This window comes from Bos taurus, chromosome 13 (assembly GCF_002263795.3).
Source record: "Bos taurus isolate L1 Dominette 01449 registration number 42190680 breed Hereford chromosome 13, ARS-UCD2.0, whole genome shotgun sequence".
Classification (NCBI taxonomy): Eukaryota; Metazoa; Chordata; class Mammalia; order Artiodactyla; family Bovidae; genus Bos; species Bos taurus.
This window is the reverse complement of record NC_037340.1, coordinates 56,499,781-56,515,104: the sequence shown is the minus strand read 5'-3', so window position 1 is coordinate 56,515,104 and position 15,324 is coordinate 56,499,781.

Below are 15,324 nucleotides of genomic sequence, written 5' to 3'. Positions count from 1 at the left end.
GTGTGTTGTTATATGGGTGTTTCAGAGCGTTTTAGTGGTATTTGGAAAATTGTTTGGGGGTTTTTGAACAATCCGGGAATGTGTTATTGTTTTTTCCCATTCACATAATGGGATCTGAGCTTCTGATATCTGAAAATTCAGTCTGCAAAGCATTTTCAGGAATTGATAATAGATGGATAATGAGAGGCACCTGTATTATACTTGGTCTGAACTGCTGGTGGAGGTCGTCATATGATTGGCTGAGGCCAAACAGACTGAGAGTGGGGAGAGGACAGGGGTCCACATGATGAATCCCTACCTCTCTTTGTCATTAACAGAAAATTAGGAAATGCCTCAGGGAACCTGCCGGGTGATCAGCTGCTGAAAATCCTCTCTTAGGGCTCCCCTGCTAGTTGTCTGGTAGCAGCCCCCCGCCACGACCACGGCAGGGAAGGGCACCTTGCTGCCACACTGCAGCTGGACGCTGGTCCAACCTAGGGCTGTGCCAGGCCGGGATGCAGGCTCTGTCTCTCACAGTGCCAGTTGTGGGCGAGCTGAACTTGAAATTAATCAGAGTGCAGCTGATTGATTTTCTCAAGGCTGGCACTCATGCCAGGGCCCTGGAGGCCTGGTGGGTCTATTGTGCCAAAGTGCAGCCTGGCCTGCCCCAGAGCCAGCTGCAGCCCAGATTTCACCACAGCCATTCCTGCAACAAACTGGGGATGGCCAACAGCCTGCCTGACACTGGGGCGTGGACTATGCGTGCCCACTGCACCTGGGAGCTGAAACACCTCGGGTTCCGTCTGAATACACCTGTGGCCTGAAACAGTGGCTCTGCCCTGAGCTGCAGCTTCTGTGTTGGTAGGATCCAGGCAGACAGAAGCTGCTCTGCTTCTCCTCCTCAGGCCCCCCTGGCCTCCACTGTGATGTCTGCCAGGGACAGCCACCAGTGACCCTGTTAATTAAAACCACAGCATCGGGGCAGGAAGCACATTACAAACTCTCAAGTCGTGTTTCCCTAATAGAAATCTCACTGTGGAGGTGTCTGCGGAGGTCAGGCAGACCAGAAGAACCTGTCAGTCTCAAATGAACTCAAACAGGCTTTCTTAGTTTACTCACCTGGGGGCCTGGAGGCAGAGCGGGGAGCAGGGCCTGCCATCTGCCGCGGATCAGGGCAGCCCCCTACACCTGGAGCCCCAGATTCCATCCTGGGACCGGGAGATGGAGGAGAGAGCCGGGCTGTAGTGGAGGATCAGGAACGGCTGAGTGGCTGCTTCGGAAAGTGCTGACCCAGGCATCTGGGAGTGAGCCTGACCGGCCACCTCTGTGCAGAGCTGTCTGTAGTCGGGCAGCTGTAGTCGATTAGAAAATCACTGTAAAGTCGTGGCTGTGACTAGGGAGTGGCTCTGTCTGGGATCCATTTGTCACATACAGAATTCCTCCTTTCCGTGTTTCCTGGCCCAGGTTGCCACTTTGAATGCTCATGGCTTTTTGCAATTGACAGTGTCTCAGGCCGGACAGAGCTGGCTCCTTGGAGAGAAGCTGGAGTGACTTGAACAGGCCCAGAGGGAAAGGGAGGCAGAAAGCCTCTTGAATGTGTGGGCCCAAGCCTTCTGTGGTGGAAGGGGGCCCCACTCCTGCCTCCGAGGGGTTAACTTATTCGGGGTTCTCGGGCTAATTTGTGAAATTACGTCTTTTCACAGAGCCGGGAGAGAACAGCCTTAAATAGGGGCAATTTAATTCCTGGATCGCTGTCCTACTCAACGAAAAGCCAAATTTTATCCTCTCTCTTTCATTTGCCCATTTAAAGCCTGAAGCAGTAGGGCTGGGAGGGTGAGGGCCTGGAGTTACTATGGAAACACAGAACCTGGAAGTGGACACACTGCCTGAGTACAGACCGTGGTCCCCGTGCCGGACACGGCTGCTCTTCCTCTCCTCTGCCTTTGAGCTCTGCCCACCTGCGGTCCTGGGGAGACCTGGAGACCCCAGGGTCCAGCCTGCCCTGCAGGCACCTGGCTTTCCCCGAGACGCACAGAGCCCTCCTATCGGCTCCTTCTGGAATGTTCTCCAAATCCTCCTCCAATTCAACTCCCTATAACTCCACAGCAAGCAACACCGCATGATAAATGGCCATGCCCATTACCGTCTTTGTTTTATTCCTGGCACCGTGGGCCTCTGATAAGCAGGTGGGGGTTTCAGATGCCTAGGAGCAGCTCCCCAATTCTGTTGGAGCTCAGAATCCTCCAGTGACCTGCAGCCACATGAGAGGCCTTCTTGCCTCTCAGTATGCCCTGCCCTGGCTCCAAGGACTTTCAGTTTTTCCTTAGGGTCAAGGCATAGTGTCCTCTGATGGAACCAGGCTGGAAGCCACAAATTGCTGCTGGCAGAAGCCGGGGGCCTCAGCAAGGGGAACTGTGAATTTCCGGGTGTGGGGCGCAGGGCAGAAGTATCTGCAGAACTGGTGGCACCTGATTAAGTCTCTGAGACAGTTTTCTCAAGCCTGACCTTTTTCCCTTCTCCCTGAGCACTGTCACCTCCCACCAGGATGATGTCCACAGGCTCTTTCCTCTCCCTCCTTCTCCTCCTTATAGCAGCCAGGGTGGTCCTTTTAAAAGTCAATCAGATAATGTCTCTCTCTCACTGAAAATCCCCCAGTGGGCTCTCCTCTCACTGGGAGAAACAGGAGCCCTCGTCATCTGTCCCTGCTTGCGTCCTCCACCTCGCTTGGTCCACGCCTGAACCAACTATAGCAATCCACAGCCACACTGGCTGCCGTTCTGCTCCTCCCAGAATCCCCCTCTCTCTTCTACCCCAAGGCCTTTGCATACACAGTTCCACTGCTGCAATGCTCTGCCCTTCCTCCCACACTCTGCCAGGAAGGTTTCTTGAATTTCATCACCATCATCCCTCTTCAGAGAGGCCTTCCAGAGGGTGCCCTACTATTGCCCAAGACATACTCCTGTTTGTGTCCTTCATAGAAATGATCAGACTGCTTAAAACGTGTTTACTTGTTTGTTTTTCCTGTCTTTTCTACTGTGCTGTTGGGTGTTCCATCCAGGGCCTTGCACATAGTAGGTGCTTATTTTAGTTAAAGAGGTAATAAGAGTACAGCAGGCTATGACCCTGATGCTCTCAGAGGCTCATCTCAAAAAGGGTTCTTTCTTAATCTCAAGGCTCACTCTCACCTAGTGCTGATGGGTGGGGAACTCTGCTCGCCACACTCCCGCTAAATGGGGGTTCTGCCACCTCAGAGCCTCTTCATCTGGACTAAAAGTCCTGCGAAGTTTGCCAGGAGGAGGAATCGAGAGAAAACGGAGGCGTGTGGCTTTCACAGCCTGGCAGCCCTGTGCGCCACTTCTATTCTTGTCCATTTGCCCTGTCCGGCCACACAGCTCCAACTTTCTGGAAAACGGAGGAGGCAGGATGCCAGGTGAGCATGAACAAGAGGCTCTGGCGCAAGAGATATTTATGAGCCAAACGTTCCCTAGGGGAGGGTGACCACACCCTTGGCAACAAGCATGGAAGCCTCCCTGAGACTTTCCCTGCCTGTGTTCTTCTAGACACTAATGGTCTTGCTGAACAGCAGGCAAGGACTCAGGACAAATCCTCCATTTCCTTTCGCATGGACTCTGACCCAGGTGATGGCGTAGCTGTGTCTTCTGCAGGCGGTGTATGTGTTAGGAGTGGACAGAGACTCTGCAGCCATTATCAGGCGCTGCTTGCCTAATGTTCCATGAAGCACCCTGGGAAACAGGCCACCACAGGAAATAAACGATCATGTGGGCTCAGGCGACCTCCAGCTGGCTTCAGGGGCACCCTGTTCCCCAAGGGGCCTCGTGCCTTCCTTGTGGCTCCCAGGAATGGGTGGCAGAAACTAGTCCAGTGATTTACCTCCTGCCTTCCTGTGACTTCTCCCCGTTCTGTGCATCTCATGTTTAATTATGAGGCTGTGGATGGCCGGGATATTAATTACAGGGCAGAGGCTGTGTTACTCAGAGAAAATCAGTGCACACCTAATCTCACTTTCCTCAGGAAGGAAAATTGTATTTTTCCTGATCTCAACAAGAATGCCAGGGAAAGGAGTAGAATCACACGGAGGAGTTTTAAACTAATGAGATTCAGTTTAAAAAATTAAAAACCATTTTATATGGAGAAGGTTGGGAGAATCTATGTCTGAGATTTGGAGTTTCTCCTCAGCTGTGGTGCCTGGTGGTGGTCTGCAATAGCCCCTATAGCAAAGGGGCTATTGGCTTTCCTGTGGGGAGGGTCTGCGTGCTGTCTTAGGCAGAGTTAGCTTGGTTCCTGGTATAAAGCCAAGAATAGTTTAGGCTGGGTTTTCTAAATACATAGAGCAAAAGCATTTCTTGGCAAGAGTTCTTCTTGGCAAAAAGCAAGCATGTATATTCCAAAGGGTGAGATGGGGGGGAGAGTTTGACATATTTTGGTTTGTGAATAAATATAAACCAGACTAATATTAATAACAATAGCAACAATAATAAGTGTTCATTAAGCTTGTGTGACACGCGTCTACATTCCACGTGCTGTGGGTGCTCTCTGCCATTTCTTCACAGCAGTCCTGAAGGTGCTTCCCACTTTACCCTCATTCATCGCTCAGGTGTTTATGTGTACATGCATGCACACACACATGTTCTTGCACTCGTGTGTGTGTGCATGTGTGTGTGCGTATGTGTGATGCTCCACACCTGGCTTGGGGGGTGGTCTACTTCATGGGTTCCCCAATAGCATGATGAGGTTGGTCTCTCACCTGCTGTACCTCACAGGTGAGGAGAGCACTGATTCTGAATGGAAATGGAGGCTGCCCAGTGGAGGTGGGACCCAGGCACAGATTAAGCCAGTCACGAGCCTGAAGATCCCTTCAGTCCCACACTACTCTGTAGTTTAGCCTTTATTATGATTTTTTTTTTCTCTTTTCTTCCAGGTAGTCCTTCTTGTGCTCGGTAGGAGCTGGATGGGACTGTTTGGGTGCAGCTTGTTAGGGCTCAGGCCACTGGCTGACTTGTCCATCTTGCCTTTCCCAAGATCCATGGGGCCCCATGAAAAAGTTGGCTTATGTGATCAATTATTCAACAGAAGGACAGAAAGTTTTGTTTGCATCAAGCCTAAAAATCTGGGGTGGACAATGGTAGCTTATTAATAAAAGGAGTTCCCCCACATTCTCATCCTGCCCTGGAAGACAGAGAAAGCCATGGAATAAGCTCTGAGGGAGGCATCAAGTTCAAGCTGCTAATGACTTCCTAATCACGCAGAATAAGAGATACAGCCCTTAAAATACACCAGACAGCCAAACATAATCTTTGCTTTTCCCAGTATCATCTAAGGAATCCAGATGTTCCTGTAATGACAGCCCTACAAACAGAAGACCCAGCTGTAGGACTGACTTCTCAGTGTTCACGTGCCTCCCCAAGTCTCCTCCCAGGCTGGGGTCCTGACTGCTGCTCAGCATGGCCGTAGCCCCCACTGGCGTGCAAGCAGGGAGCTGTTGGCACAACCACACACCACAAAGGAGGATGCTGGGAGGAACCTGCTGAATGTCAGCGTGATTAAACCTGGGACACATGTGAAACCTTTGTCTGTGGTCCTTAAGCAAACCTTGGGGGTCTGGGTGTAGAAAAGGATGACTTAAACAGATTGAAATACATTTAACTCAAATATTCAAACAGGGACTTCCCTGGTGGTCCAGTGGCTAAGGTAACTAGATCCCAACGCCACGACTAAAAGATCCTGCTTGTCTCAATGAACATCAAAGATCCCACGTGCCACAACTAAGACCTGGTGCAGCCAAATAAATAAAAACACATGTTAAAAAATTCACACGTACTTAGATGGTACAATTTAATTTAGGTCCATCAACATTAGTGACAGGGAAAGTAGCTAATATTTATTGGGGAATATTTTTGGTGGTTACACATGATTTTTTTTTTTTTTTGGTAATTTTAGTTTATACTGAAGTATAATTTATTAACAATGTTGTGGTAGTTTCTGGTACATAGCAAAGTCATACATACATATACATGTGTATGTATATACAGATGTTCAAGCTGGTTTTAGAAAAGTCAGAGGAACCAAAGATCAAATTGCCAACATCTGCTGGATCATGGAAAAAGCAAGAGAGTTCCAGAAAAACATCTATTTCTGCTTTATTGACTATGCCAAAGCCTTTAACTGTATGGATCACAATAAACTGTGGAAAATTCTTCAAGAGATGGGAATCCCAGACCACCTGACCTGCTTCCTGAGAAACCTGTATGCAGGTCAGGAAGCAACAGATAGAACTGCACATGGAACAACAGACTGGTTCCAAACACGAAAAGGAGTACGTCAAGGCTGTATATTGTCACCCTGCTTATTTAACTTCTATGCAGAGTACATCATGAGAAACGCTGGGCTGGAAGAAGCACAAGCTGGAATCAAGATTGCCGGAAGAAATATCAATAACCTCAGATATGCAGATGACACCACCCTTATGGCAGAAAGTGAAGAGGAACTAAAAAGCCTCTTGATGAAAGTGAAAGAGGAGAGTGAAAAAGTTGGCTTAAAGCTCAACATTCAGAAAACTAAGATCACGGCACCTGGTCCCATCACTTCATGGCAAATAGATGGGGAAACAGTGGAAACAGTGGCAGACTTTATTTCTTTGGGCTCCAAAATCAATGCAGAGGGTGATTGCAGCCATGAAATTAAAAGACCCTTACTCCTTGGAAGGAAAGTTATGACCAACCTAGATAGAATATTAAAAAGCAGAGACATTACTTTGCCAACAAAGGTCCGTCTAGTCAAGGCTATGGTTTTTCCAGCAGTTATGTATGGATGTGAGAGTTGGACTGTGAAGAAAGCTGAGCGCTGAAGAATTTATGCTTTTGAACTGTGGTGTTGGAGAAGACTCTTGAGAGTCCCTTGGACTGCAAGGAGATCCAACCAGCCCATTCTAAAAGAGATCAGTCCTGGGTGTTCATTGGAAGGACTGATGCTAAAGCTGAAACTCCAATACTTTGGCTACCTGATTCGAAGAGTTGACTCATTGGAAAAGACTCTGATGCTGGGAGAGATTGGGGGCAGGAGGAGAAGGGGACGACAGAGGATGAGATGGCTGGATGGCATCACCGATTCGATGGACATGAGTTTGAGTAAACTCCGGGAGTTGGTGATGGACAGGGAGGCCTGGTGTGCTGCGATTCATGGGGTTGCAAAGAGTCAGACATGACTGAGTGACTGAACTGAACTGAACTGATATATATGTTATACATATACATGTATCTATTCTTTTTCAAATTCTTTTCCCATTTAGGTTGTTGCAAAATACTGAGCAGAGTTCTCTGTGCTATACAGTATTGGGGGATTATTGCATCTTAACCACCTTGACTCCTCTACTCGGTGAGGTAGAGGATTTCATTTGTAACTCATGTTACAAATGAGATTCAAAGAGGTGAAGTGATTTCCCCAAAGTCCCTCTAGAAGTAGGTGGGAGAGGCGGAATTTAAGTACCGAATATCTGGTTCTACTATTTTACAAGTTTCCACTGGGTTCAAGCTGACCTTTCATCTTTCAAAACAACTTCAGTAGAACTCATGATTTTATAAAATAAAGTTGGTTTTGAGATACATCAAAAGATTGCATTTTAGTGTTACTCTTTTTTTATCTTGTGTGCCTGTAAGATGATACCTGCTCACCCATTGTAAACATGTTTAACAACACAAAGTATGAAGACAAATTAACAATACACAAAGTACTCAGTCATGTCTGACTCTTTGGGACCCTATGGACTGCAGCCCACCAGCCTCCCCTATCCATGGGGATTCTTCAGGTAAGTATAGTGGAGTGAGTGCCATGCAGGGGATCTTCCCGACCCAGAGATTGAACCCATGTCTCTTATGTTTCCTGCATTGGCAGGCAGATTCTTTACCACTAGTGACACCTGGGAAGCTAGCAACCACCCAGATCCCATCCCCTGATTTAATACTATGCTGAGTATTCTTCTGGACATGCGCCATGCCAGAATGTTCCATAATACAGGTTACTCCAAAGTGCTCCAAGCAAGGGGCTCTGCGGTCATGATGGCTGGGGACTCTTGGAGGGTCATGATGTGTGTTCTCATGTTACTGGATCTCAGATGTTTTGAGGTAAACAAACTTGTTTGTCTGATCTCATGCTCCCCAGTCCCGCTTGTCCATGTTGTACCTTATTTCATAATGGGCTTGCACTCCTTGCAGGGAGCATGCTCTGGTAAAGCCGGCTTCAAGACCCTGTGCCCAACCACAGGCATTTATCAAGCAGACTCTGGGCCAGAGCAGAACTGGGCTGTGGAGACTCAGGGCTGAAGGAGGCAGGCTCCCATCTCATGGTGCCTGCTTTTGCTATTATCTTGAGTTTTTCCAAGAATACAACTTTGTTATCTACAAATTATGATTGTTTCGCCTCTTCCAACATTCATGACTGTTTTTATATTCTTTTTTTTTTTTTTTCAAACTCATAAGAGCACTTTTTATTTGAGGCAAAGATAAGCCTAGCTGAAAGGATTACAGTTCCAAGCAATCAAAACCCCACTGTTAGAGGCACTATTCTGATTTTGTGAATTCAATTTAGAAAAGAGTATTTGGGTTGCATGTTCCCCAGATCCCCAGACTAGAAGGGCAAAGGAAAACTGAAGAGACTTCTACTAATCTACTGATTCTGCTCTTTGGACCCGACACCAAGCTGGCCGAGCCCTCGCGGGTTTGTCTAGAAGTTGCTGACCCACCACTGAGGGTCTATATTCTTGTCTAATTGCTTTGTTTAGCATTTCTGGGAAAATGTTATACAATAGTAGTGAGAAAGAGTACTCACAACTTTGTGACTTTAGTGGAACGCTTGTACCATTTTTACAATGAATTATGAGGGTAATTTTTAGATTGAAATGTGTACTTAAAAAATATTTGTAAGGAGGTATCCTCCATTTCCATTTCAAGTATCAGAAGTGGGTACTAAATTTCATGAGATGTCTTTATGGCTTGTAAGAAAAGAAATCATCGCAAGCTTGTTTCCCTTTATCTTGTTCATTTGGTAAAGGTGATTTTAAAAGTTTGTGAAACTGAACAGTTCCTGGACTATGCAAATTGTCACGGTGTGTTGCTCTTTGTTCAAGCTGTTCACAGAAACTTCCTCTAACGACCATTTCTGTGGTGATCCATGTCCTGGCTTCTAGGTTATACAGGTTTCATAAAAACAGCCAAGTAATCTTTGTGTTTCTCCATGCACTGGCATTGTTGGAATAGCGTAGGGATAATCAGTTCTTGAAGGTTTGAGAAAATAGGACTCTGGCAAGCACCAGCTCACTCCCTGCTATTTACAGTATAAATTGTTCAGCCACTTTGGAAAGTAATTTGTTAATATCTAGTTAAGTGGAAAACGTTTATACCCTATAATCCCACAACACCACTCTATCTATAGCCTAGAGAAACGCTCTTATGCGCACAGGGAGACATGTACAAGAATTTTCATTGCAGTGTTGTTTTGGTTAACAAATCAAAAATGTCCTAAAGTTCCTAACAGGAATTAGATAAGGTAATTTATGCAACAGATTAATCTGTGGCAGTTAAAATGATTGAATTAGATCTCCCATATCAACCTGGAAAATGCTCAAAAATGAAACACGAGGGAAGGGAGAAGAAAGTGAAAAGAATATGTCCACTTAGATATGATTTGCATAAAAATGACACAGAAAACAGCACTCCGGTAAGATTTTGGATGCACATATATTATCAAAAGTACAAAAAAGAAGAATATTCACCACTTTTAAGAATCCAGGTTTCCACTGGGGAGGGAAAGAGAGGAACAGAAATGGTCCTTAACATGTCTTGGTGTTATTTTATTCACTAAATCAAAAAGGTCTGCTGTAAATACAGAACAATTGTGGCATTTCCTAAAGCTGAGTGGTGGGACATGGGTGTTTGCTATATTAACCACATTTCATTTATGGCCTTACCGCAGCTTCAGCTGCCTTTATCAGTTTTAACCTGGTTTCTAGATAAAGGGCGGAGAGAGGTCTTCCAAAGTCGTCTGTTATGTCTCTGATCATTTCCCCTGCTTATGACCTTTTCAGAATTGGAGATGGAGGCTGATGGTGATTACTGTTATCCTCTGCGTACCCTGACCTGGATGGCACAGTGCTCAGGACAGAGCAGGTGTCCCATAAACACGAGATGACATCATCCCCACTCCAGCACTACCCGTGTCTCCCCAGATTCTCCACACCCCCTGCCTGGGTATGACACCCTTGGGCGGTGGTCATGCATGGGTGGGCATGGCAGCAGTGAGGAGTGGGGGCGTAGACGCTGGTGCTCACTGGGCCCTGCGTGTGTCACTGGTCTGCTCCGTCCACTTGCACTGCTGACTCCCAGGTTACTCTTCAGGACCTGCCCTGCTGGGTTGGTGGTGAGAAGAGGGCTGTAGCTCTGCCCCCTCTTCTGTCCTGCCTGTGGGAACAGCCCACTCACCGAGGGTCCTCCTTCTCCCTGGCAGCCTTAACAGCTTCTCCTCTAGTTTCTCAGTGAGTTGAAATGATGCATGCTCCTTGGTAGTCTCCCAGTTGTGACTGTGGCTGGTGGATTTCTGTCCCTGTATGTGGCTTGGGGGAGGGTGTTCTTGTTTCCTTATTTAAGAAGTCAAGTTTACTTGTCCATTTGAGTCCTTAGGTCAGTGGTTCTCAACATGGAATGATGTCTCCTACATCCCAGGAACACCTGGCAATGCCTGGAGACATTTTTAGTTGTCACACCTGGCTTGTGGGTTGGGTGGGTGAGAACTGTGTTTCTGGCATCTGGTGGGGAGAGACAGGAAGCTGCTAAACACCCCACAATGCGCAGGGAGGACAGTTCCCATCCCAGTAAAGAAGGATCCTGCTCCAACAGTTAACTGTAACTGGCACTGAGGCTGAGAAACCTTGCTTTAGGCTCAGTGAGCCATTTATCCAGTTCTGCACCATTTTACCCAATGGTTTGGGCTGGGAGAAGGGATGTGTGCTCCAACATCAAGGCCATCTAGTTTCTTTAACACACACCAGGCAAGTTACTGTACTACTGCTGGCTGACCTTCCATCTACCTTGTAACTCTGTTCACATGCCCAGTACAAAACATGTACTTGACATCCAAATCTTTGAATCTTTGTTACGTCACCTTCTTCCGTGTACTCATTTAAGAAATCTTTGCAGGACACCTATGAGGAACCAGATCTGGAGCCAGAATACACCCTTCTGGTGCTCACAGTCCAGTGGGAACACAGGAGGTAAACAAGTAAGCGAATAAATCACTGCACGGTTCAAGACGGCAGTGTTCAGCAGGAAGGAAGTAATTCAGAGAGTATGTTGGCAGGTGGTGTATCAGTTTCCTGTGGCTGCTGTAACAAATTACCTCAAGCTTGGTGACTTAAAACTCCAGAAAGGCATTATCTTGCAGTCTGGAGGCCTTATCTCTGTCTAGTCCAGGGGTAGGCAGGGTAGGCTCCCCCACAGACTCTGGAAAGCCTTCCTTGCCTCTCCAGCCTCTGGAGGCTCCAGGACTTCCTTGGTGGTGACAACCTCACCCAGTCTCTGCCTCACCCTCACATAGCATTTCTTTTTTTTTTTTTTTTCACATAGCATTTCTGTGTCTCCTCTGTTTCTCATAAGGACACTTGACATTGGATTTAGGGTCTGCTTGGAATGATCTCATCTCAAGATCATTAACTTAATTACATCTGTACAGACCAGACCCTTTTTCCCAGATAAGGTCACATTTAAGGTTCTGGGGATTGAGGTGTGGACATGTTTTTCTGGAGGTTACCCTTCAACCCATTATAGCAAGGAATCATTTCAACTATGAAACCCATAAGACACACATGGTTACATTGTAGGCCCCGCCCTACAGGGCTGTCCCTTTGATGCCCACCCCCACCCCCAACCCAGGGCACCTTGCACAGAGCTGCACACAGGTCAGGGGTTCAGGCCTGGGAGAAGTGAACAGACTAATGAGGCTGCTTTCCAAGTGCCTCTCTTACCCTAACACAAATGCTTTTGCAACCCCTGTGCACCAAGGTCATGTTTCACACTGATGCAGGCCCTGGAGGCAGAGCTGAGCTGATATTAGGCAGCTGACCCTTGGAGGAAAAAAGCATTTGATTATTTGAGGCCAGAATGGTCCGGCCTTCCCCTCCCTGGCCTTTTGCCCTGAAACAAGGCCAATTGATTCTGTCTGCTCTGGCCAGTGGTGACTTGGTTTAATCAAACAACTGCATGTCTGGGAGAGCTCCCTGGCTACCCTGATTACATACGCCTCATCCTTGCCTGGCCTCGTACACACTCCCGAGGTCATTCACCTCATAACTAATTCCCGTTTGTCCTGCTGAGTATTTTCAGTACTACTTCCTCCAGGAGTCAATGCATGACCACATTTGTTTGCCAAGCACAGTGTTTGGCACAGAGTGAATGTTTGTGCACATTCCTTAAACAAATTTACCAATGCAGTAATAAAAACTAACATTTAGTGAGTGGCCAGAGCTTAATATTCATGATGGGCGCAGCTCTAAGGATTCACACATATGAAAATCCACACTATGCGTTTTTCACAATGCTGAGTAGAAACTCAAAGGAGAAAATGCTTGTAAGAGTGTTTCATGAACTGCCCTCATGGTGAAAAAGCCGTTTCCCACAGGTCAGCCTAGAACTCCACTGCAGTATGCCCTAACACACATCAGCGTCCTGTGTGGCCCAGTCTTTGCAAGGAATCATGTTCAAAGAAGCAAATCCCACAACTAAAAATGATTAGAAATGAACTGTAATCTTTTCTTACATCTTTTCACAAACATTAATGGGGATCCTATTAGAAACCCAAAGCTTCCTTTCTCCAAATTTCCTTTTCTCCCCAATCTCCTCAAATCCTCCATCCTTCTCACCTGCCAAACCCCCAAATAAATCTCCTGATACCCCAAATCTATCCTCTCTTCCTCTCCTCCTCCTGGCCTCCCCCATCATTGTGTAGATTCTCCAGCCACTGCAGCATCTCCTGAATTTACCTAAAACCAGATTCTTCATAACTAAGGAGAACCCTAGGACTTTTCCAGCTGGCCAGAATCCTTTTATTGGAATCCCTTCACGCTGGATCCTGACTCTTCCACCCTGTCTGTCTCCACATTGTGGGGAGGAGAAGAATTTCGTCCAGCAAAAGCAAGTTCGTCTTTAGCTGATGGAGGGTGCAGGAGGAAGAAGTCTGAGAATTTTCAGCCCCGGTCAGTCAGATCTCGTGGGCAGTCCTGCTCCTAGTTGTGTGCCCTCTTCTACTTTGTAGAGAAGCTTCCTTTCCATTAGCTGTGTGTCTCCAGGCCAAACCTGGGAGGTGGTTCTCCCTTCGCCTTCACATTTTTGTTTCCGCTCTTGATTTTTTTTTTTTCCCCAGATGAGAGCACTGAGCTCAGGTAAGTGAAGTGGCCAAACAAGAGCCACAGCAAGTAGGGGACAGAAGGAGGATTAGATGGTGCAGCTCTGACCCTGGGGCTCACCAGTGCCAGCTGTGTTGTCAACAGCTACTAGGGATCTGGCCCCACATACTCATGAGCTGATGCTGTTCCAGTCATCCCTACATAACAGGAGTGAACTGAGACTTAGAAAGCTAGAGTCACTTAGAAAGATAGAGGTCTCCCAATCAAGAACTGACAAGCCTGGCATTTGGCTCTGTTCTGATTAATGATCCATGGATGTTTCTCTCTTCTATTCTCCTCCCATTCTATTTTTGTCCCATGATATATGATTGAAACTTTGTATTAGTTGTTTCATGTCTTTCTTTCCTAAGCCTAGCACTGACTCTTGAAGTAGCAGTGATGTCAGAACAGTGTGTCCCTTGCAACCCTTCTCAGTGCCTCCTCCCACTCCTGTGTCCCAAGGGCAGCGGCCGCACACCTGCCTCTGCACACCCTGCCCGATCTTGCTTGTTTCTCTAATTAAACAAAAGTCCCCCGAAGACTTAGAGAACACTGCCAAGTCGCTTCAGTCGTGTCCGACTCTGTGTGACCCCATGGAATGCAGCCTACCAGGCTTCTCTGTCCATGGGATTCTCCAGGCAAGAACACTGGAGTGGGTTGCCATTTCCTTCTCCAATGCATGAAAGTGGAAAGTGAAAGTGAAGTCACTCAGTCATGTCTGACTCTTAGCGACCCCCATGGACTGCAGCCTACCAGGCTCCTCCATCCATAGGATTTTCCAGACAAGAGTACTGGAGTGGGTTGCCATTGCCTTCCTCTTAGAGAACACTGCTGCCTGCCTGCTGCCAAGTCGCTTCAGTCTGTCTGACTCTCTGCGACCCCATGGACTGCAGCCTACCAGGCTTCTCCGTCCATGGGATTCTCCAGGCAAGAACACTGGAGTGGGTTGCCATTTCCTTCTCCATTAGAGAACACATTTGGGACTAAAAAATAAATAAAATTAAGCCCTTTGGGAATGTTGGTCTTGAACTTCACCTGGTATTATTGGTGGTGGTGTCCACAGGTCCGGCCCTGACAGCCTGACCTCAGCAAGCTCTGAGCGAGAACCTGGACCTCAGCAGTGGCACAATTTCATGCAGCTAGCCCACGGAGTCAGACAGGCGTGGGTTCACATCCCTGCTCGTTCCTTTGAACTTTAGGCACCATGGGCAGCTGCTTTAGGTCGGAAAGGGGGGCTGTCAAATAGTTTCTTTTTGTGTGCAATAAACCATGGGCCCCTCCCCACCTCCTGGCACCCTAACTCAGAACCCAGACTCTGTGGCGCTTCACATCTTTTCTCTCCCCTCCCTCTTCTCTTCCTTCTCTCCAACTCCCATTGTGATTCAGCCACTCTCAAGTGTCAAGAAAAACCTTTTTTTCTTAATCAAAAGGGGAGAATTCTAACATCTTAAGTCTGGATGGTGCCTTGAAAGGTCACCTGTTATACAACCTTGACTTTAGACAGGACCACTTTCAACTGATCCAGACAAATGGAGCTTTCTCTGCACATTTGCTTAAAAAGGACAGTCCTTTCTTTTTTTGTGATTTAGGAAAAGGCTAATTTTAACACATTAGAAGAGATATTTAAAGGATCGGGCAATCTGTAGTCAAATGTGCCAATTATACCTAAGCTATTTGCAGGGAGCTCCGTAATGAATGGGCGGCTTTTACAGGCGACTGTCTGGGCCAGGTCCTCACACAATCCGCAAGTGTCAGCCTTTCTTTCTTGTTATTAATTTTGTAAGTCAGATGAAGCTATTCTATACATGCACATAGGAGCCCGATCAGTAAATTGGGACAGATTAGTTGAACTGATCTATAAATGATAATTGTGGAGGAAAGTCTGGCCCTTACACCTTTCT